This window comes from Quercus lobata, chromosome 8 (assembly GCF_001633185.2).
Source record: "Quercus lobata isolate SW786 chromosome 8, ValleyOak3.0 Primary Assembly, whole genome shotgun sequence".
Lineage (NCBI taxonomy): Eukaryota > Viridiplantae > Streptophyta > Magnoliopsida > Fagales > Fagaceae > Quercus > Quercus lobata.
Window position 1 is genome coordinate 6,455,498 of NC_044911.1, and position 22,468 is coordinate 6,477,965.

Sequence of the window (22,468 nt, forward strand, 5' to 3'; positions counted from 1 at the left end):
AATAAAATAAAATAAAAACTTGAGCTCAATATCAAAACTTGTAAAAACCCCAATTCCTAAACTTAGATATGACTCTACATGATTTTATGATGTAAATACAATAAAATATTATGAGATTACCTTGAATTGATAAGTGAAAGATGTTGGAATCAAAAGTTCTGGTTTAACTGAAATTTGATAGAGTGTGGAAGAGAAAGGGTTTAGTTTCAGATGACCAAGTGAAAGCAAATTAAGACCAAATCGTTAAAATACATGTTTTAAACATGTTTGAGAATCTCAATTGACCAAGTGTCTACCAAGACATTTTGTATGACCTCGGTTGGCCGAGTGTCTAATGAAAATGCATGCAATGCAAAATATAAAAGTTCGTCTCAGCTCTCACAGAGAAACTATATAATAATTCACTCTCCACGTGTAAAAATTACTTGCACAAAGATTAAAAACACAAAGAAAAACATATCTTTGGCTCTTTCACAAAGAATTTAATATGTTTATAGATGCTTAGATCCTAGAGTTGTTGGTTCTACATCGTTTGCCATCTTTGCAAAGGAAGGCTCATGTGTTAGTCAAAGCCATAGATGTCCTCTACTCCATGAAAAGTAGGAAATTTGTGCTCTAATTTATGACATGTTGGTTTCCATTGCCCTACAAGAGGGCTTAAGATGTTGACTACATGCCCCATATTCGGCCTTTGGTATGGTTTGTGAGTAGTGCAATGTCCTGCAAGCTCAGCTACTCTGTAAATGCTCTCCATGGTCTCCTCATCAGGGTTAATAGTTTGATCAATGGCCATGGGGATGCGCTCCTTGTTGTTTAGAATCTTACAAAACCATGTAACCAGATGAGGGTTCTCATCTGGCAGAGTATCATCTACTGCTTTTATACCAGTAATCAGCTGCATCAAAACCACTCCAAATGCATATACATCCGCTTTGGTGGTCACTCTTCCTGTAGCTATTGACAAGGAAAAGAACTCATCAAGATGACTTGCAATGGTTCAACTAGTGACATCTAACTAAAAAATAATTATTCATGGTGAACATTGGTGTCAACATACTTGGTATGACACAAGCACATGAAGATAAAAGATTATATATGTACAACAATAATAAAGTCCTAGTCTCAAATTGTTGAGTCGTTCATAGATTCTTAATAAATTAGTCAAGGTCAACTATACATATATATAGTGGCAGAGCCAAAATTTCAATTGGGAGGTTGGAGGAAATTTAAAAACATTAATAGAATTAATCATAAAAATATTAATATGTATGAGTCATAAATATGTATAATAATGCAACTATCATACAAAATAAAATATAAACCCAAAATGTAATTCATTTTTCATTCCTAGATTAATTTATTTAGTTGCTCTATGTTTGTTCATATTTTTGAAATTTCTTCAAGAATTTTTTTCTTTTCAATAATTTGATTAGTCAAAATAAATTGGTGTTAAAAACATAACAATATGCCTAGAAAGTTGCATACTAAGTGTATTGATTGCTTCAAAAAAATATATAGAATTCAATATTTCTTTCTCTGTTTATCTAATTATTTAAAATTTGAGTTTATAACAAAAACCAAAGGTCAAATTTAAGACCTACAATAACTTATACAGCAAGTTGGGTAGCAAGGATGGAGAAAATAATATTTATAAACTTGTTTAGATTAGGAACATGAAATAAAGAGACTTGCATGGTGTCTAATGCATTAAAGTGAAGATCAAAGACTGTTGTAAAAGAATAAGCCGATTTAAGAAGCATGGGGATTGATATGTGAAAGCTCAAAATGTGTAAAAATACAAGAGCTCGTTTAGACCCCCAATTTAAATTACGGCTTGGTTGTTTTTACACTAACTTAATACTAAGTGCGGAATAGTGTAAACGCAAGCAAACATGCAAGAGAGCTACTCTAATCCATATTTAAAGCAACACAGCAATAAAATGAAATGAACAAGATTAGGGGAGAGAGATGCAAACACAGATAACACCGAAACGTGTTATCGAAGAGTAAACTGAAAAACTCAGCGAAAAACCTCTCCGCTGCCCTCCAAGTGGTAATCGATCCACTAGACAATCAGTTGGGATACATGGGTAAGCAAGAGACCCTCCAAGCCTAATCTACCCTTTGTACCTAAGCCCTCCAAACTCCTACTCTAACAAGGCTTCTCGGAACCGTGTCTTGTCTAGCTCTCCAGATCCCACAACAAGCTCCATGTTGCATCTGTCATCCTTGGTTTCTTCCAATGTTTCCTAGCAACACCAAAACCTCACTGGACACTCTCAAAAGGTGTGGTAAGTGTTTGGGCTATTGACCTCTCAATGGTATGGAAATGGAGAGGTAGGAGATAAGGAAATTCCACAAACAAAATGTGTAGAGAATTGTTGGTATAACAATTTCTAACTCTCAAGTGTTTTTGCTAGGGTTTTCTCTCAGAAGCTCTCCTTGACATTTGTGGGTAATATGGGTATATATAATGAGGGTACAAAAAGTGTGTATCAGGCAGTATAGACTGGTATAATAGAATGTCTCGCGGGTGTCTCGCGGGAAGGCCTTACCCGCGAGATACTACCCGCGAGATACTCGCGAGACATAGCTGTCTCCATCTGTACAAACTCTTCGCATTCCAGTCATATGCAGGCACATGCATCTTTTCGCGGGATGCTTAGTCGCGAGATACCTGCGAAAACCTTCCTTGCTTCAATAGCTTGAGTCTTCACACTCTCTCTCACTATCTCACAACCCTTACAATAAATTCCCACAACAGATACAGGGTACAAAAGATTGAATAAAATTACAATCAAATTTGACACGGAATAAAAGCCAACAAAATACATATTTGTAAATCACAACTTTACCATATGAAAATGACATAAAAGAGTGGACTAATGTGGACTTGCGGCCCAATCATTCCCATAACTCCCTTGATTCTATAAATGACAAAAATCAAGGAGCAATTGGAGCATTATGAAGGCTATACTAAAATACTAATAACACACCGTCAATGACAGGTATGGGAGATTATTTACAATATTATTTTTATACACAAATAAGAAAGTTGACTGACTTCAGTATTAGAAAAGTTTCGTCCGACATCATATTGATACTACCTCAGTGATGTGATTTGCTTTAATTGTGCAGGTAATTTGGGAGATTGTCCAAGTTTTGAATGGCCATTTAATCACTATACTTTATCAAATTCAATTAAGACACAATGACCATTTATTTAATAACTATGCTCTATCAAATTCAACTAAGACACAAGAACATAAAATCTTAGGCTCTAATTACCTCCATATTCTGTCGCAAGATAACCAAATGTCCCAGCTAATCGCGTCCATACAGAGTTCTTCCCATCAGGCGCAATTTTAACCAAACCAAAATCTGCAACCTTAGCCCTTATATCATTCCCAAGAAGTTTGTTGGAAGGTTTTAAATCTCAATGAATGAAAATTTGTGGAGCTAAACTATGCAAGTTTTCCATTCCGCGTGCCACATCCATTGCTATTTGAATCCTCTGCTTCCAAGTAAGAGGAGAACACCCATTCTCACCCAAATCAAACAAATGTTGTGTTAACGACCCGTGGCATATACTTATATACCAAAATTCTCTCGTTCTCATTGATACAACATCCTGAAAGAGAAACCAAATGTCTATGCCTCACTTTATTAAGGACTGAAATCTCCGCCTGAAATTCATTGATTCCTTTGCTACCCATTGCAGCAGATTCCATCCTTTTCACAGCAACCTTGGTCCCATCATGGTATTCTCCTTTGTAGACAACTCCAAAACCTCCCCTACCCAAAATGTTGTCTTCATTGAAATTGTTGGTCGCCTGTTTTAGAACTTCAATCGTAATTTCAATATTCCGTACACTTGTACTTCTACTTTCAGGATTCCCCGCTACTTCAATCTTCAATGAAATTGTTGGTCGCCTGTGCCTTCTACTAACATAACATTTAATTGAGACCAATAACATGACCACAAGAAATATGATCACAGCAATAACTATACTAGCAATCATCCCAGGCAAAATGGAAGTACCACTCGACCCCATTCCAGCCGGATTGCCACTAGGTGATGTGCCATTCGAACCTGACGGAGAACTCCCTCCACTTCCAGAGTTCGGAGCATTCTTCCCAATCAAAGGATTACCGGTCGCAGTTAGCTTCACTGAATCTCCAAATTTTGGTATCAACCTGAAAGTTCAAAAACGTGTACAAAAACACCTTTGAACGTTTAGACCCCCAAATAACAACTTAATCAATTCAAGCAATATGTCAAACAACTAGTGTGCGGAAACTTAACATATGCTATCAAACGAAATTGATTAAATACTATCTAAGCCATGACAGATTAATATCCATAGCAGATAAATAAAAAGGCAAAGATAGAGAGGAAGGAAGATGCAAACACAAAGACAACACGCGATGTGTTATCGAAGAGGAAACCGAAGCCCTCGGCGAAAAACCTCTCCGCCGCCCTCCAAGCGGTAATCAATCCACTAGAAAATATAGTTGGGATACAAGGACAGCAATAGACCCTCCAAGCCTAATCTACCCAGTGCACCTAAGCCCTCCAAGCTTCTTGCTCCAACGAGGTTACGCCGAACCTTTTTTCTTTTCTAGCTTCCCGGATTCCGCTACTAGACCGTAGCATCAACCAATGAAGATTGGTTTCTTCCTAACTGCTTCCCAGAAATCCAAACAGCAGACTCACAAAGATGATGATGGTGAGAACCTGGTTTGGTATAATGCCTCTCAAGGATTTGACAATGGAGAGGAAGAGAGTTGAGGAATTTGAAGAGTCTCTAAGGTATAGATTGTGTGTGAATCAATCTAGTTTTTCTCTAGGGTTTCTCTCTCAAAATTCTCTCTGGAAGCTCTCTTTCAATCGTGGGTAATAGGGGTATTTATACTGGAGTGGAGAGGAATGTGAAACGTCAGGTTTTTACAAAACAGGGGTGGCTCGCGGCTTGACTAAGTCGCGAGATCCAGTCGCGAGATAACCGTATGGCCAGTTGTCCTGTTTTGTCCTGTAGTGCTCCAGCTAGCATGACTGTTCATCTTCCAGCATGCTTGGCACGTGTGCAGCTTCTGGCGGCTTGCAGCCGCGAGTCACCCGCGAGTCCCAGCCGCGAGTCACCCGCGAGTCCCAGCCGCGACACTCTGTTTTCTTGCACACTCTTGAGCAAACTTCACTCTATCTCACTCACTACCCTTACATCAAACCCACCTAAATACAGGGTTACTAAATGCTGAATTACAAGCAAATTTGGCACGGAATAAAGCCAATAAGATGGTTGAATAAATTCAACCTTACAATCTCCCCCTTTGGCTATTCCGTGACAAAACCCTAAAACAGACTCTAGACTTAACATGTGAGTTGGGAACAGTTGAACAAAAACTCACTCACACCTAACTCTAGAAGCTGTGAAGCACTTGAATCATATGAACATAATACTCCTGAAACACAACAATACACCATAATCATTGTAAGCAGAAAATTATAAAATGCATATGAAACAGGCAATATGTGATCAAGCAAAGATGGAGTTATGAAACAAACCATGGCTTGATCAACCAAGTGAACACCACAAGGTAGTGATCACAGTGCTCATTCACACTTGGAATGAACACAAGGACATACAAGTTAACAAGCACAAGGCAAGACACTTGTATGCTCAACACTCAACCAATGCATAACACACAAGGTATATGCATCTAGGAACAATCCTACAAGGGCACAAGAGTGACAGTACATAAACCAAAATGCAGAACATTTAGATTAAAGTACTGATTTCAACATAGCATAAAGGCTGCATTAAGCAAGGTACATACCATAAAGCCTACAAACTATGCATAAAACATAAACCCTAAAAGCTTACAAAAGCACATGGGTACAAACACATTATATTGAATAAAAACTTAAACAATATAAACTAAAAGTGCTTAAAATTTCTCCCCTTCAAAGTGATGAGAAGCTGTGATGCACTTGGAACATATATATACTTGTACCCTGAAACACTTGCACAAAACACATTAGACCCTCAAGGTAAAGCAAGTAATAAAAGACAAGTATAATATAACAAGTATAGAAATGACTACAATGATCACATAGCAAAGCAAATGATCATCTGAACATGCATTCAATGAAGCATAATAACATAGGGATATATGCATGTCCAAAGCACAAACATGATGCAATGAGAACACCAAAGCATAACACAAAGCACCATAAAGCCAACAAGAAAACAAACAGAACAAGGTTTTCTAGTTAACACAATGTCTTCTCCCCCTTGGTATATGCATCTCCCCTATGGAATATCTCTCCCCCTACAAATGTGCATGAGAAATAAAATTTCTCCCCCTAAGGATGTGCACAAGAGTCATATAGAAATGACAAAATACTCCGAAACATTCTCTAGAGTATACTCTCCCCCTTTTTTGTCAGGAATAGACAAAGGGTCAAGAAGAAACGAGGGCAAGAGATGAAGGTATGAACAATGCTAATGATGCATGAGGGGTGCAAGATGAATGAGAAAATGAAGCTCAAACCTAAGATAAAGTAACATGCTACAAAGCATAAGGTAAGCATGACATGCTAGGATGAAGAAATAAGGTAAAGACCAATGCATGACAAGGGTAACAAAAGTGTGTGCAAGAGGTGGCTAAGTGCAATGCATGTCCAATGCATGAAAAATGCACATGTGGGGCAAAGTGTGCAAAATACACAACTAATGAACCAAACATGTTCCTAATGAGGAAACATGAGAAACCCCAAAGTTTGGTACTCATCGGAGTCCAAACAAGCGAGAAAATGTCTAAGAGGCATTTTATCAAACACCTAGCATGCACACTATGAACAAAAATGTGAAACAATGCATGAACATCATGAAATCCACCCTTAATACATGTTCTTTCTGCCACAAGGGGCCAACATCCAATGCATATCAACAAAAGAAACCAATCCCATGAAGAAAATTGACAAAAAATAAGTTTTCCCAACCCCTATGATGAAAATTCCAACCAAGAGCACAAAACTCTCCAAAACATAATCTAAGGATCAAAATCAATGAAAAGAGTTTATAATTACCTTAGAGATGTTAATGGATTGAAAAACCATTCAAATTGGTTGGGTTTTGATGTAAAAATATTGAAAGAGGGGTTTTAGAGAGGATGGGAGAGGTTTAAAACAAGTTTCCCACGAAAAAGCTCTTTAAAAAGCTGATTCTGGGCGACTCGCGACTACCGAGTCGCGAGCCAAGTCGCGAGTGAGCCGCGAAACCTCTCTGTATGAACTCGCGGCTTAGACTTGCGGCTTGCAAGCCGCCAAACCGAGTAGCCAAAACTGGCAGCTTGCTGGCAGCTCACGCAAGTAGCCAAAATGAGTGGCCAAAAAATCTGATACTTGTTTTTCAAACCAGAACATGTTTAAACATTGAAAAACACAGTAAGCACTAAACATAAACACAAAAAGTGATAAAAATCACTTCCAAAAACATATAAAATGATCAAAAATATTTTTGGATTAATCCATATAAGATTGAGCACACACACATCACATTTAGACAAGTACAATCTAACAAATGAATAAGACATTCATTGAACATTAGGCATGTGTGTTGTGTGTGTGTATCAAATGTGGAATAGTCCTTAGTCTAGAGTGAAGCTTCAATGATCAATTCAATCAAGTCATACACAACTAGTGCTAAGTCAAGTGGTCTATCTCAATTATAGAAATGAGCATATATGACCTCCCACAAGAAAATGATTAAATATGATGAAGCTTTTCATTTGGCTTCTTTACAATTCATAACATTTGATCATTTTGAATCAATACAACTCATTTTGAGCAATACATCTCATTTTTGAGATTGATGCCTGAAATTTTTGATATTTCAAATTGATGAACAAGCCTTTGGCTTTTTGGGCATCATACATTTTCATATAAGTCGCTTTCCCTTTTTCCTAGTCGAATACTAGTATGTGCGACGGCTTTTGCAGCTCATTATCTCTTTTCATTTTGAGATTTACATTTATTGAGCTCTTTAAACAATAAAAATAAAAGAGTGGGAAGAGATATAAGCACGAGTCTACGCATGTATCAAAACCAACATGACTATTGACAAATCATTCATGACAAGTTTGAAGATCGATTTACAACAATCACACAAAGATGTCAAAATTTTTCCCACAAAGATATAAGTGCAAAAATAACAAGCTAAGCTCGTAAATGCACAAAGCCATTTGTACAAAGGTACAAGGCCAAACTCACATGTGATATGTGCTCAAAAATATACGATCAAACTTTTTGAATTTTTCACTTTTTATGTGGTTTTGGATTTTTTACTCACACAAAACTGAAATATAAAAGTAAGATCAAAAACAAAACAATGCAAATAAATAGATGCAAGATGCACAAAATGCATGAAGTTATGACATTTAATGCATGAAGGGTCCTACAAAGATCGAAAGAATTAGATCAAGGACCAAAAGAGCAAAAGCTCAACCATAGGAACCCTTCCTCATCCAAACGGAATGATTGTTTGGAATGAGTGTCTCAAGAGAAGTGAGACGAGGGTTGGAAGAATGAGAACCGGAGATGCACATAGTCAAGGAGTTAAGAGCATTAAACATTTTCTTTAACAACATGCTATTTTCACTCAAAACCGGTTTACTATTTTAGCACTTCCAAAAAGCTCAAGTTTCTCTTTTCTTTTGATTCTTTTAAAAGCATGAAACTTAGAGCATTGAGGTCTTAGATGACCAAAGGCACCACAATGGTGACACACAATGTGTTTAGGTCTACTAGGCTTCTTGGGAAAAGATCTAGCAACATTGTTTTGTTCCCTTTTCAACTTGGAGCATTGAGGTCTTATATGACCGATCACACCGCAATGGTGGCAAGTTGGAACAAACTTAGATCCATTCAAAACCTTAGATTGAGACCTAAACAAAAGCTTTGACTTAACAGCCTTTCTCTCCACCTTTTGATTTCTTTTATGTGGAGGAATGTACACCGATTTGTCCTTTACGGTAGAACACACACTAGGCACAAAATCGGGTATCACAACATGATTGCAACAAATATTTTCATCATTTTTAAATATAGGTTCAGCAATCAAACACTTGGCATGCATCTTAAGAGATTCATTTTCATATTTAAGATCATCAACAAGTTTGTTAGACAAAACAAGTTTAGCATCCAAGTCCATATTCAAACATTCAAACTCTTTCAGCTTTTCAAGAGAAATTTCAGCAAGTTTTTTATATTTCTCAACCAATTCATTGGATTCATTAAGCTTAGCAATCAAATCATCCTTTTCACAAAATAACTTGCTCAAATTCTTTTGAAACTTCTTAGCATTTTTCTTCAAGAGTTTGTCATCAACACCCATAGATTCAAATAACATGTCATCACACTTATGAGGATTAACACTCATAGAGGCATTTTCACAAACACGTGGCATGTTACATTCATCACCAACCAAATTATGCAAAGAGTCATACAAAGCACAATCCATGGCAAATAAACACAAGGGGTCAAGGATCACACTTAGGTATTTAAACCACAACAAGTGTACCCGCTCTGATACCAATTGAAAGTTCAAAAACACCTTTGAACGTTTAGACCCCCAAATAACAACTTAATCAATTCAAGCAATATGTCAAACAACTAGTGTGCGGAAACTTAACATATGCTATCAAACAAAATTAATTAAATACTATCTAAGTCATAACAGATTAATATCCACAGCAGATAAATAAAAAGGCAAAGATAGAGAGGAAGGAAGATGCAAACACAAAGACAACACGCGATGTGTTATCGAAGAGGAAACCGAAGCCCTCGGCGAAAAACCTCTCCGCCGCCCTCCAAGCGGTAATCAATCCACTAGAAAATATAGTTGGGATACAAGGACAGCAATAGACCCTCCAAGCTTAATCTACCCAGTGCACCTAAGCCCTCCAAGCTTCTTGCTCCAACGAGGTTACGCCGAACCTTTTTCTTTTCTAGCTTCCCGGATTCCGCTACTAGACCGTAGCATCAACCAATGAAGATTGGTTCCTTCCTAACTGCTTCCCAGAAATCCAAAACAGCAGTCTCACAATGATGATGATGGTGAGAACCTGGTTTGGTATAAAGCCTCTCAAGGATTTGACAATGGAGAGGAAGAGAGTTGAGGAATTTGAAGAGTCTCTAAGGTATAGATTGTGTGTGAATCAATCTAGTTTTTCTCTAGGGTTTCTCTCTCAAAATTCTCTCTGGAAGCACTCTTTCAATCGTGGGTAATAGGGGTATTTATATTGGAGTGGAGAGGAATGCGAAACGTCAGGTTTTTACAAAACAGGGGTGGCTCGCGGCTTGACCTCGCGGCTTGACTAAGTCGCGAGATCCAGTCGCGAGATAACCGTATGGCCAGTTGTCCTGTTTTGTCCTGTAGTGCTCCAGCTAGCATGACTGTTCATCTTCCAGCATGCTTGGCACGTGTGCAGCTTCTGGCGGCTTGCAGCCGCGAGTCACCCGCGAGTCCCAGCCGCGACACTCTGTTTTCTTGCACACTCTTGAGCAAACTTCACTCTATCTCACTCACTACCCTTACATCAAACCCACCTAAATACAGGGTTACTAAATGCTGAATTACAAGCAAATTTGGCACGGAATAAAGCCAATAAGATGGTTGAATAAATTCAACCTTACACAACCCAGTAAGTTTATTGTACGAGACGTCAATGATGTGAGTTTCGCAAAGACAGGAGAGATCGTCCCAACGAATTGCTGCTTAGCAAAATTGATAGTGATAATATTACCCTGTGAATCGCAGATAATGAAAGTCCAGCCAGTGTAGGCGTTGTTCGCAGATAATGATTGGATACCCAAATGCCGCAGTGATTTCAAGCAAGGTGGTCACTTGGGGATCACAAGGACCTGGGGTGTTTTTACAGAAGCTATTGATATCATCAAGAGTGTGAGTAGTCACGCTAGATGGGAACTGTGGGTAAGGCCCTTGGAGGACATTGTTATCCAAGGAAACATTTCTCAATGTGGGAATTGACATCAGTGAGGCTGGGATGAGGCCTGTAAACTGGTTGTCTCTGAGTTGAAGATCAAACAAACTTGTACAGTTTGACAAGTCTGGGATGGGACCAGTGAAACTGGTTCTGGACTAGCCACACTTGGTACAACTGTGTCATCGAAGATAACACGTTGATGGTACCGGACAAGCCATTTTGCTGATGGCTGAGCCAGAGGTTTTGAATCGCGGATCCTCCTAGGGATTTAGGTAAAGTGCCATTGAGATTATTGTAAGAAAGTCGGAGATCCTTAAGACTCGGGAAGGAACCAAAGATATCTGGTAAAGACCCAATAATGTTTGCATTGCTAGCAGAGAAAGTGACTAAACTAGTGGCCTGAGTCAACTCGGTGGAGATGGTCCAAGGTGCATGATCAAGGTTTTGGCTCAAGGTTAAGATTTTTAAGCTTGTGAGTCCTTGGAAGAAACCTGAAGGAATGGAGGTGAAATTGTTGTTGTCAAGGTAGAGTTTTTGAAGAGAAGTTATGTTGGCAAGGGAGGGGAGAGGTCCAGAGAGAGAGTTTCCTTGGAGAGAGAGTGGTGAGTTGGATGAGAATGCCGAGATCGGAAGGAAGAATGCCTGTGAGAGACTGAGAAGCTAAGTTGATGGAGGTGACACGGTTGCTTGCGTCGCAGTTAACATTTTTCCACTTGCAGTGCCAGGGGCGGAGCCACATAGTGGCTTGGGGGGGCCGTGGCCCCTGCAAAAAAAAAATTCCCATTAGACTATGAAGAAAAAATAAATAGGCCCCCCCAACATTAGACAGCCGGCCCCCCTACCCATTTCTCACCCATTCTCCCAGCCCTCAATCAAAAATTAGGAACACCCTCAAATTAAAAAAAAAAAAAAAAAAAAAAAAAAAAAAAGCCCAAAAAAATTTGAACTAAAATCTGAAAAAAAAAAAAAAAAAAATCAATACAGAGAATCAGAAAATGAATCCATCACATCGCTGGCAGAGAAATCTAACCCATCACGTCACTGACAGAGAAATCAAACCCCAATACTGCCTATACAAAGTAAATCAAACTCCAGCAAACCAAACACAGAGTGACAGAGGTGTTTATCTAAAAAAAAAAAATCCCCAATACACAAACCAAAACCAAACCCTAGGAATCAAACCCAGTAACCCATGGTCACGTCACCGTGACGCCACAGCTCGCTCATCGTCGTCGTCGTCGCTCGCCCTCATCGCAGATCGCAGATAGGAGATCGGAGATCGGAGATCGTAGATCGCTCTGCCTCTGCTCCGGTGCTCGGTGCTCCCTCCGGCCCTCCCTCAAGGTATTTCTCTCTTTTTCTCTCTCTCTCTTTATCTCACTGAAATGAAAAAATGAAATAAAATTTTCGCAGATCGTAGACGGTAGATCGGTCATCGGAGATCGCAGATCGCTTTGCCTCTACTCCGGTGCAGCGTTGCTCGTTGCTCCCTCTGGCAGTCCGGCCCTCCCTCAAGGTTTTTCTCTCTGACTCTCTCTCAGTCTCTCTCTCTCTCTATCTCATTGAATGAAAAAATGAAATGAAATTTATGAACGTCTCTCTCTTTATTCTTTAACTTTAATAGCCTATCTGATCTCACATCTCAGTAAGTCTCTTTCTTTTTTGAACTGTGAGTCTCTTATTGGCTGGCTTTTGCTTTTTTCCTGTTTTTGTCTTTTTAAATTTGGCTTTATCTTATCCCTTTTTGTTGGTCAATGTGTTGGTCTTTAGTGTAACGTGTGTTCACTGTGTTGTGATTTGTGATTGGCATTGCGAAATTTTCTGATTGCAGCTGGCTATTGTGATTGGGGCGCATATTGTGCTTGTCTGTTGTCTGTTGAGTGGGGTGGGGAAGGGGTAGATGGGCTCATGGGGCCGGGTAAACAATAATTAAAGCAATGTAATGTGCAACACATTACACTGCTTTAATTATTGTGCTGCACATGGAATGTATAATGTTCGGCTCTTCTAATATAATATGTACAAGGAGCTAAACAATATAACAAATTAAAGCAGTATAATTAATGACAAATAAATTAAAACAATATAGTTTATTGTTACGCTAAACAACAATAATTAAAGCTATATAATTAAATTAACCAATACATTATAAAAGACAAATTAATTAAATTATTTTTGTTTTTTTTTTTTGAGTGGTTATTATTAATTAAAGTTGTATTAAAAATGGGTTGACTGTTTAAATTATAGTCGAAATTTTGTTTTTTTTTTCTTGAGTATGAATAACATTCATATAACTAAGCAAAAATTTCTAATTAAAATTTTATTTTTTAAAATTCTTTTCATGTTAATTTTTGAGTCATATTCTTAAAGCTAAAAGAATTATGAGCAAACAAAAAACAATTTATGCATTCTTTAAGAAAAAAGTTGTTAGATATTCAGAAATTAGGACACCTGTGGCTGTAGAAACAAATGTTAATACTTCGATGCTTGATGAACACCCCTCCAAATGTCCAAAACTTCAATTTGAAGAGATAGATTGTGATCCAGGAACACGTAAACAAATATGTGAATTTCCTATCAACAAACAAGATGAAATCCGACGAACTTATCTCATAGAAGGTCCATACCAACCTAAAGATATAGACTATCCATACAATGATGATACTCATCGTTGTCGATTTCAACCTTCATGGTTTGTTTTACATAAGGATTGGTTGGAATACTCACCTTCAATGGATGCGATATATTGTCTACCTTGCTACCTTTTTAGTAAGAAACCAATAGGTCTTCCCGGATCAGATGCATTCATTTCAACAGGTTTTAATAATTGGAAAAATGTGAAAGATGGAATGAATTGTCCTTTAATTCGTCATGTAGGGAAAGAACCAAACTCCCCACATAAAATTGCTGTGAAATGTTGCGAGGATTTAAAGAATTATTCACGACATATTGACAAGCTAATTGAGAAACAAGCGTCAAAAGAATTAGAGAATAATCGATTGCGGCTCAAAACCTCAATAGAGTGTGCTCGATGGCTAGCATTCCAAGCTTGTGCTTTTAGAGGTCATGATGAAAGCCTTGATTCAAAAAATAGAGGTAATTTTATTGAATTGATAAAATTCACATCAACTTTCAATGACAAAGTAGCTAGTGTTGTCTTGAAAAATGCTCTAGGAAATGCCAAATATACATCACCCACAATTCAAAAGGAGATTTTGCATATTCTTCCTAGTAATGTGCGAAATGCTATTCGTGAAGAAATTGGGGATGCAAAATTTTGCATTCTTGTTGATGAAGCCCGGGATGAGTCGAAGAGAGAGCAAATGGCCATAATTTTGAGGTTTGTTGATAAAGAAGGTTTCATTAAAGAGCGTTTCTTTCATGTTGTGCATGTTAGAGACACTACTGCATTGACTTTAAAGAAAGAGATATGTGCTGTCCTTTCTCGTTACAACCTCCACATTGAAAATATTCGAGGTCAAGGATATGATGGGGCTAGTAACATGCGTGGTGAATGGAATGGATTACAAGCTCTTTTTCTTAAAGATTGCCCATATGCTTATTATGTACATTGTATGGCTCATAGGTTGCAATTAGCTCTAGTTACAGCATCTAGAGAAGTAAAAGATGTTCATCAATTCTTTGATTATTTGGTTAATATTATCAATATTTTTGTTGATTCTAGTAAGCGTAATGATGAATTACAACATGCTAAAGCAGAACAAGTTGAGAATATGATTACTTCTAATGAAATTGAGACTGGAAAAGGTGCAAACCAGATTGGTACTTTGCAATGAGCTGGAGATACTAGGTGGGGATCTCATTTTCAATCTATTTGTAGTTTGATTAAAATGTTTGATACTACTTGCAAAGTTATCAACATTATCTCTGAGGAAGGGGCTAACTATAAACAACGCGGTGATGCCAAGGGAACTTATCAAGTATTAACATCATTTGAACTTATTTTAATCTTGCATTTGATGAAAGAGATAATGGGAATTACTAATGTTCTTTGTTAAGTTTTGGAACAACATTCTCAAGACCTTTTAAATGCCATGCATTTAGTTTCAACTGCAAAATCACTTATTCAAAAGTTGAGAGATGATGGATCGGAGCCTTTACTTGCTAGTGTTATATCATTTTGTGAGCAACATGAAATTGATATTCCTGATATGAATGCTCGTTACACTAAAGGTCGAGGTAGATATCGTCATCAAGATGAAGATTTAACAATGGAACATCATTTTAGAATTGGCATATTTACAGTTGCAATAGACTTTCAATTGCAAGAATTGAAAAGTAGATTTTATGAGCTAACAACGGAACTTGTCATTCTTAGTTCAGCTTTAAATCCCAAGGATGCTTTTAGATTATTCAAAATTGTTCATATATGCAATTTGGTTAAGAAATATTATCCTCAAGATTTCACTGAACATGAACAAGAACTTTTGGAGTCTCAATTGCAACATTATGAGCTTGATGTGATAAAACTTCTAGATTTTCAGAATATGAGTACAATTTCCGAGCTATGTAGGGGATTAAAAATTTCAGGAAAGTCTAAAATCTATTTTTTGATTGATAGACTTATTCGTCTTGTGTTGATCCTTCTAGTTTCTACAGCAACTACAGAACGAGCTTTCTCAGCTATGAAGTTGTTAAAAACAAGATTTCGCAATAGAATGGAGAATGAGCTTTTGGCAGATAATATGATAGTTTATATAGAGAAGGAAATTGTAGGGAATTTCACCATAGAGATGATAATGGATGAATTTTATTCCATGAAAAATCGTCGTCAGGCATAATTTGATCCGGTTGATGACCCGACATGACCCGAATAATGGGAGATTTACTGAGACTTAGTCCATGGAATGGAGGCTCGGGCCGACAAAAAATTTTTGGCTCGTTTTGTAGCCCATTGTGAATCCTGTGCGCAGGATATAAAAGCCTTTTTTTTTTGTGATTAGGGTTTTGTCTTGTTGTTGTTTTTGAGAAATAAAAACACCGTAGCCGCACATTGTAATTTTCTTTGATAATAGTGAAATCCCTGCAACTCTGTGGACGTAGGCAAATTGCCGAACCACGTAAATATTGTCTTGTGCGTGTGATTGTTTTACTTTTGGAGCTTTGTTTTCTCTATTTTTTTTGTTTCTCACAGGTTTGGAATTTCGGTTGAATTCCCAACATGTTCAAGTATATAATGATATATGAAAGTTGATAATTTTGTATCCAATAGACTTAAGAATTATATTTAGTATATCTCTGTTACAACCCCCCCCCCCCAAGTATGTATTCCTGGCTACACCCCTGCTTGCAGCAGTCTGTGGTGGCGGACCAGCCGCTTGGGGCGATGTCAAAGGAGGCTAGGAGCTTGGCCATGGCTGTAGCGTCATCGGCATATGAAAGAGTTAGAAAGGAGAAAATGAAGGTAAAGAGATAGATCCACCGAACCATTTGTGAGAGAGAGAGAGAGAGAGAGAGAGAGAGATGGGTTTAAAGTTTGGCAGTGTTGATGTTCAAATCCCAAAGGTAAGCACTTTTTTCATTTTTTTACCCAAGAAAGAAGGGAAATGTGAGAGGGACTGAGTGAGCCGCATTGGAAGGGCAAAGTTACTTTTAGAATTTTTCTAAACAAAAAACAAGAAATTGTCATGGTCAGAAATTGGCCGCTAAGCTGACCTTGAAAATATATAAAAACTAGTCGCAGACCCGTGTGTTGTGCGTGATAATTATTTTAAAGTTATTTCATAAATATATTATTATTATTATTATTATTATTATTATTATTATTATTTTACTATTGTCTATGTAACTTATGTAAAATTCTTCTATGATAAAATTATCCAAATTATGCTATGTAATAAAATAAAATTATATTATTTATAAAGCAATAGGATAACATTTAACAATTAGAGAGAACAAAAAAGAAAAAAAGAAAAAAACTTAAAATACAAAACTAAATTGCATCAACTCAAAGTAGAGTTATTAAAAATACAAAAAATTAATAACCTAAAGCAGAGATTCAAGAAAAAAAAATCCACCAAAAAATTGAGAGAGAGAGAGAAATAACCTTTTTTGTGAGGGAAAATTATGCATAGAAGTATAGCATAGAAAAGATAATGAAAATTTTATAATAAGACGATAAGAATAAGAAGAAACAAAATAAATGAAGAGAAATGGAAAGATGAAGAGTGATGTTAAGGTAGATGGTAGTAAGAAGATGAAAATGTGAAAGTAATGAGAAATGTTGGAGAAAGTGTAAATGTTAAAAAAAAAAAAAAAAAGGTACGGTTTTATAAGGAATTTATTTATTTATTTGTATTTAATTAAAACATTATATGTTTAATTTTAAAAAATTAAAAAAATGAGAGAAAATATTAATAATTTAATGATATGGAGGATATGGCTGAATTTAAATGGTCAATTGTTCTAGTGCTATTGATTTTAGCTTGAAAAAAAAAATTATATATATATCTATATATATTGCAACATGAAAAATGACAAACCCTATCCATATAACTAAATTAAAGTTGCTTTATGATAATGAGTTAACAAAATGAATTGGTGGTTACCAGAGAGCTAAGCATTTTTTTTTTTTTTGAAAGAATAAACCTGAAAGCTAAACATGAATTTTCTTGTTTTATTGCTTGTCATTTGGGTGAGATTGAAGCCTTGCAGAAATTAATGGAGTCTCATTAGACTTATCAACCATTAGAGCTCTAAAGAATACCAAAAACAAAAAATTAGTATAAATCAGTACTTACCCTTTGCAAGTCAAGAGTTATACATACAATCTAACGTACATCATTACCCAAAAATGTTTCAATTCACCACAGAGCAAAGTAATCATGCAAATGAACTTTGAAATATCCATTTGGTGTTACGATCGATGGTATATGTAGCATTTAGGAAAAAATATGTAATAGTGGTAAATTAAACAATACTATTCAACTACTTAGATTTATCACGACATGAGGAGAACATGAATGCATTATGGACCCATTTGTTCCTTATGGCCCATACAAAATTTAAACTATTGGAATTAAGAAGAAATAGATTTCTAAATATATAAATAGAATAATTTTGGTTAAAAGTCAATCACTACACATGAGGAGAGAAAAAAAAAATCAAATGAAAAGATAAAGTATCAAGTCTAAAAGGAATTTCATAGAACAAATGTCATGTTGTACAAAAATAACATATATAGAACAACTAAAGAACACATGTAATAAAATTAACAACTAAAGAGAGAAAAAAAAAAAAAAACTTAAATCACAAAACTAAATCGTATCAGCTCAATATAAAGTTCTAAAGAACACAACAATTTATCAACCTAAAGCAAAGATGAAAGAAAAATAAAAAAATCCACCAAAAAATTGAGAGAGCGAGAGAGAAAGAACCCTTTTTGTTTGTGAGGGAAAAGTATGTAAAGAATGGAAGAGAGTGATAAATTTATAGTAAAAGGTTGTGAATAAGAAAGGACAAAAAAAAAAAAAAAAAAAAGGAAGATGAAGAGAAAGATGAAGAGTGATATTAAGGTAGAGGGTAATGGGGAGATGAAAAGGTAAGGTAAAGGGTAGTGGGGAGATCGATGAACAGGTAAGGGATATAGAAATGTTGAAGAAAGTGTAAATATTTTTTTAAAAATGAGTAAATGTTAAAAAAAAAATTATAGGAAAATTGAAAAGCAAAATGATAATGACGTGGACACTAGTGTGGCTCAATTGGAGTATCACAACAATAAATGCTACGCTTCAACTTTTAGATATATATAGATATAGATGTATGTGCCAAATGTTATGGAGCTCATATATGGAATGAAATAAACGCATTTATTAATATTGTATTTCTCCTTATTTGTGAGTATTAAATATTTATCCTTATGAATTTCTTTTGAATGGTTCAACAATCTTCTCTTGCTTAAGGCAAAGTTTTGTCTTTTCTTAGCTTGCTGTTCATTCACCTCCTTAAAGAGAAGTACCAATTTCATACAATATTGGAAATTTCAAGTAGAAAAATAACAAGCATATCTTTGGAAGTCTAAATTCAATATCTAAAAAGGCTAGTGTCATTGATCTTTAAAATAGAACTACAAAACCTTATAAGAAAAATGTATTAGTCCAACAACAAATGGCAATTCACACTTTGATGCAATAAAAAAACAACTACTAAAAAAAAAATGCAGGATTGCAAGAGCGTGTTTGCTACAATTATTGTGCACAAAGCCATAAATAAGACATGTTTTTTTTTTTTTTTTGGATAAAATCACACACCTATAATTTAAAGGGTTATGTTAACAGGTGCCCTTAGGCCAATTGTTAATAAACCATAATAGGAAAGTTTTGACATCATTTTCATGGGAATTATAAAAAGTTGTCAACAACATTTATTATTTTATCATTCTCCTAATAAAAGATTTCTAAAAATAGTTCTTAAACCAACGCCCTAAGGACATTGAGTAACATTTGCCTAATTTAAATACATACAATATCATAAGTCCTCTATTTGTCCTTTGTATAGTTCTTTAATTACTAAAAGAAATACATAATTTTTCGTTGGGACAAGTTAAAAATTAATTCTGTAAAATTCGGGACCTTATATCCTATAATTGGTGAATATATACAATACCTACAACGTAACAACTGTTCCAATAACAAAGTGTGAAATAATTTAAATAAAACACACACACGCATGCGCACAAACACACAAGCTCAAACTGACAACTAACTTATCAAACCATAAAAACATTCTTGACCCATTTATCGTCAACAACCAAACGACTCCAACTCTCAATAATCCTTCCCAACCACAACCTACCAAAAAAAAAAAAAAAACCATTTCCCATATACTTTTTTCATGAAAAACAAAGAAAAGAAAAGTTGTGAACTCTCTCCATAATTTGCTTTTTGATTTGTTATACCAATGACATATATTCAAGCAAAGACAATGTCTTGTGGGACCAAATAAAATCTGTGACACCAAGTGGGTAGAGATTGTCTATGACATTATCATTTACAGACATAGCTTTGAAATCTGGATTGTTCAAAGGCTCGTAAAAGGGAAAGGTTCAAAATTTTTAAAGTTAGACTGAAGTTGAACTAAGGTCATACCATGATAACGTTATAATTAATTTAATAATTAATTAGAAATATATATTAAATTAGTAAAAATATAAAAATTGGCTAAAATAATTCAAATAAATATAAATGTTTATATTTCAAATGTATTTTTCATATCATAACATTCATAAGACAAATAAGTAATATTAAATTATAATCAAATATATAAAAATATTGAGTTTCTCAATCAATGGATATATATATATATATGTGTGTGTGTGTGTGTGTGTATGAGAGAGAGAGAGAGAGAGAGATAAAAATACATTTGTTAGAGTTCAACATTCTAGGCAAGTCTTCATCTAAATTATCTTAAATCATGTTTAACCCATTTGATTACCCAATACCATTTAGTATTTATGAAATTAAAAAATAAAAATACAAAAACTGGAAGAAGGGCTGACATTGGCTTGTCCGCCCATTAATTGATCAAGTACATACAGAAGCCCAAGCCAATTTAAGAAAGAAATAAGTGGTTAAAGCCTTAAAGGCTTGAAGAATTTGGTACGAGTGGATGACAGCCAGGCTTGCCTAAGCATTGTTTTGTCCATCCATCGTCTACAACAACTTGACCTTCACTGTGACAGTCAAGTAAAGAAACCTGCAGAAATGGTGAAAACGCAGCGAGAGCGAGAGAGACAAGGACAGAGAAGAAAAATAAGAAGAAATAGCAATGCAACCTCATGGTTTGACAGCATCTCATGGTGTTTGAAGCTTTAACAATGGTTGTAAGTACCCAAAAAAAAAAAAAAATCTCTAATCTGAACCTGTGATAGGGCGATTTCACTGATTTTCTTGCTTAGAACAGTTTTATGGGTTAAAAGAATCGTTTTGGTGAACGGTTCACAGTTAACTCGGTCGGACTGTACGGTCCAATCCAGGTTTCAAAACCAAGTTTACAGATTGTTCAAGCACTTTTTTAATGTTGGCAATGCTTTGGTTTGGAGGTTCAAGGGCTTTGATTCTAAAAGCTTTTCCTTTTGTTTTTGTGTTTTTGTGTTTTTGTGTTTTTTTTTTTTGTCTGTTTGCTTGCTAAGAACCCCACAACAAATATCCATGGTTTCAAATCTGATAATTTCGTGGGGACTCCTTGCTGGAAAGGATTGGATTCTGCAATGGCATAAGTTAGGCTGATAGGCTCTTTATCTATGGAGGAAGAGAGATTGTAGATATATATATATATATATATATATATATATATATATATATATATATATATATAGAAAATAAAGCAGTGGGTCTTCTATTTCCAATAGGTAACAATTGAACGTTTTGAAAAACCGCTTGATCGAGAATAGGAAGAATCACCACTAATCAAGATAGATTTGAAGAAGGTCCGAATTAATGCTCAATTAGTTGAAAGAATAGAAAATTATTAATTACAAAAGGAAGGGATAATGTGTACCTAATATGGACTCTGATTTTATTTATTTATTTATTTTTTCCAGTATAGTGGCAATTGAACAGGTATGAAGGAGTGATTCAATTAAATGAGGAGAGGAAGAGACCAAGGAGGGAAGAGAGAGAGTTTGGCGTAAGAAAGCTGAAGTAGTTTGGCGTTAGAAAGCTGAAGTTATGAATTTTTGAAAGCGTGAAAGACAGGGAGGCAGTTAGAAAGCTGAAGTTGTGAAGTTTTGTAAGCCTGAAAGACAGGAAGGTTGTGAAGTTTTGTAAGCTTGAAAGACAGGAAGACAGAGAGGGGTTAGCATTAAAGACTATTGAGCTTGGTTAGGGCTTTACAGTGATCAGCATTAACCGTAATATATAAAGATTGGCCTTTAAAGTGGAGATAGGGTTAAGGGTTAAGAATAATTTCTTTTTAATATTATATTAAAATTATGAAAAAAATTTAGAAAAAAAAAAAAGGGTAATAACGTGACTACTGATGTGGCTCAATGTGAGCGTAGCAACATTAATTGCTACGCTTCAGCTTTTAGTATTATATAGATATAGATAAGAAAAAGCCACCGTCATTTGGATTTAGACACCCAAGAATAAAAAGAAAGGACTGTTGTTAATGTAATAAATGGTTAATAGTAAGTAGAAAAGTAATATTAGTGAGCCATTTAGAATGGACAATAGTAGATTAACTTAATTAATGTGAAAAATATTGTCAAATTTTTTTTATATATTATTTATTCTTTAGACCATTATTCTTTGAATGGAAGCTAGCTATGAAAACTTGAAACTTATCTTAAATTATTATATTCTTTGTCTGGAAAGAAAGTTGCACGAAGATTTCGGCCATTGCAAATTTCTTCTAACAATGCACCTTGACTTCGTAATTGAAGACTTTATGTTGTTTCAGACCATCTAGATCCGCTAATTCGCATCCACTGATCATG

The 22,468-nt window shown here is 35.6% G+C and overlaps 1 pseudogene; it reads right to left on the bottom strand.

Annotated features, from left to right (window-relative positions):
• Positions 1–523: 523 nt before the first annotated feature.
• On the bottom strand, positions 524–20,828 carry LOC115956223 (annotated as a pseudogene).
• Between the last annotated feature and the right edge of the window lie 1,640 nt (positions 20,829–22,468).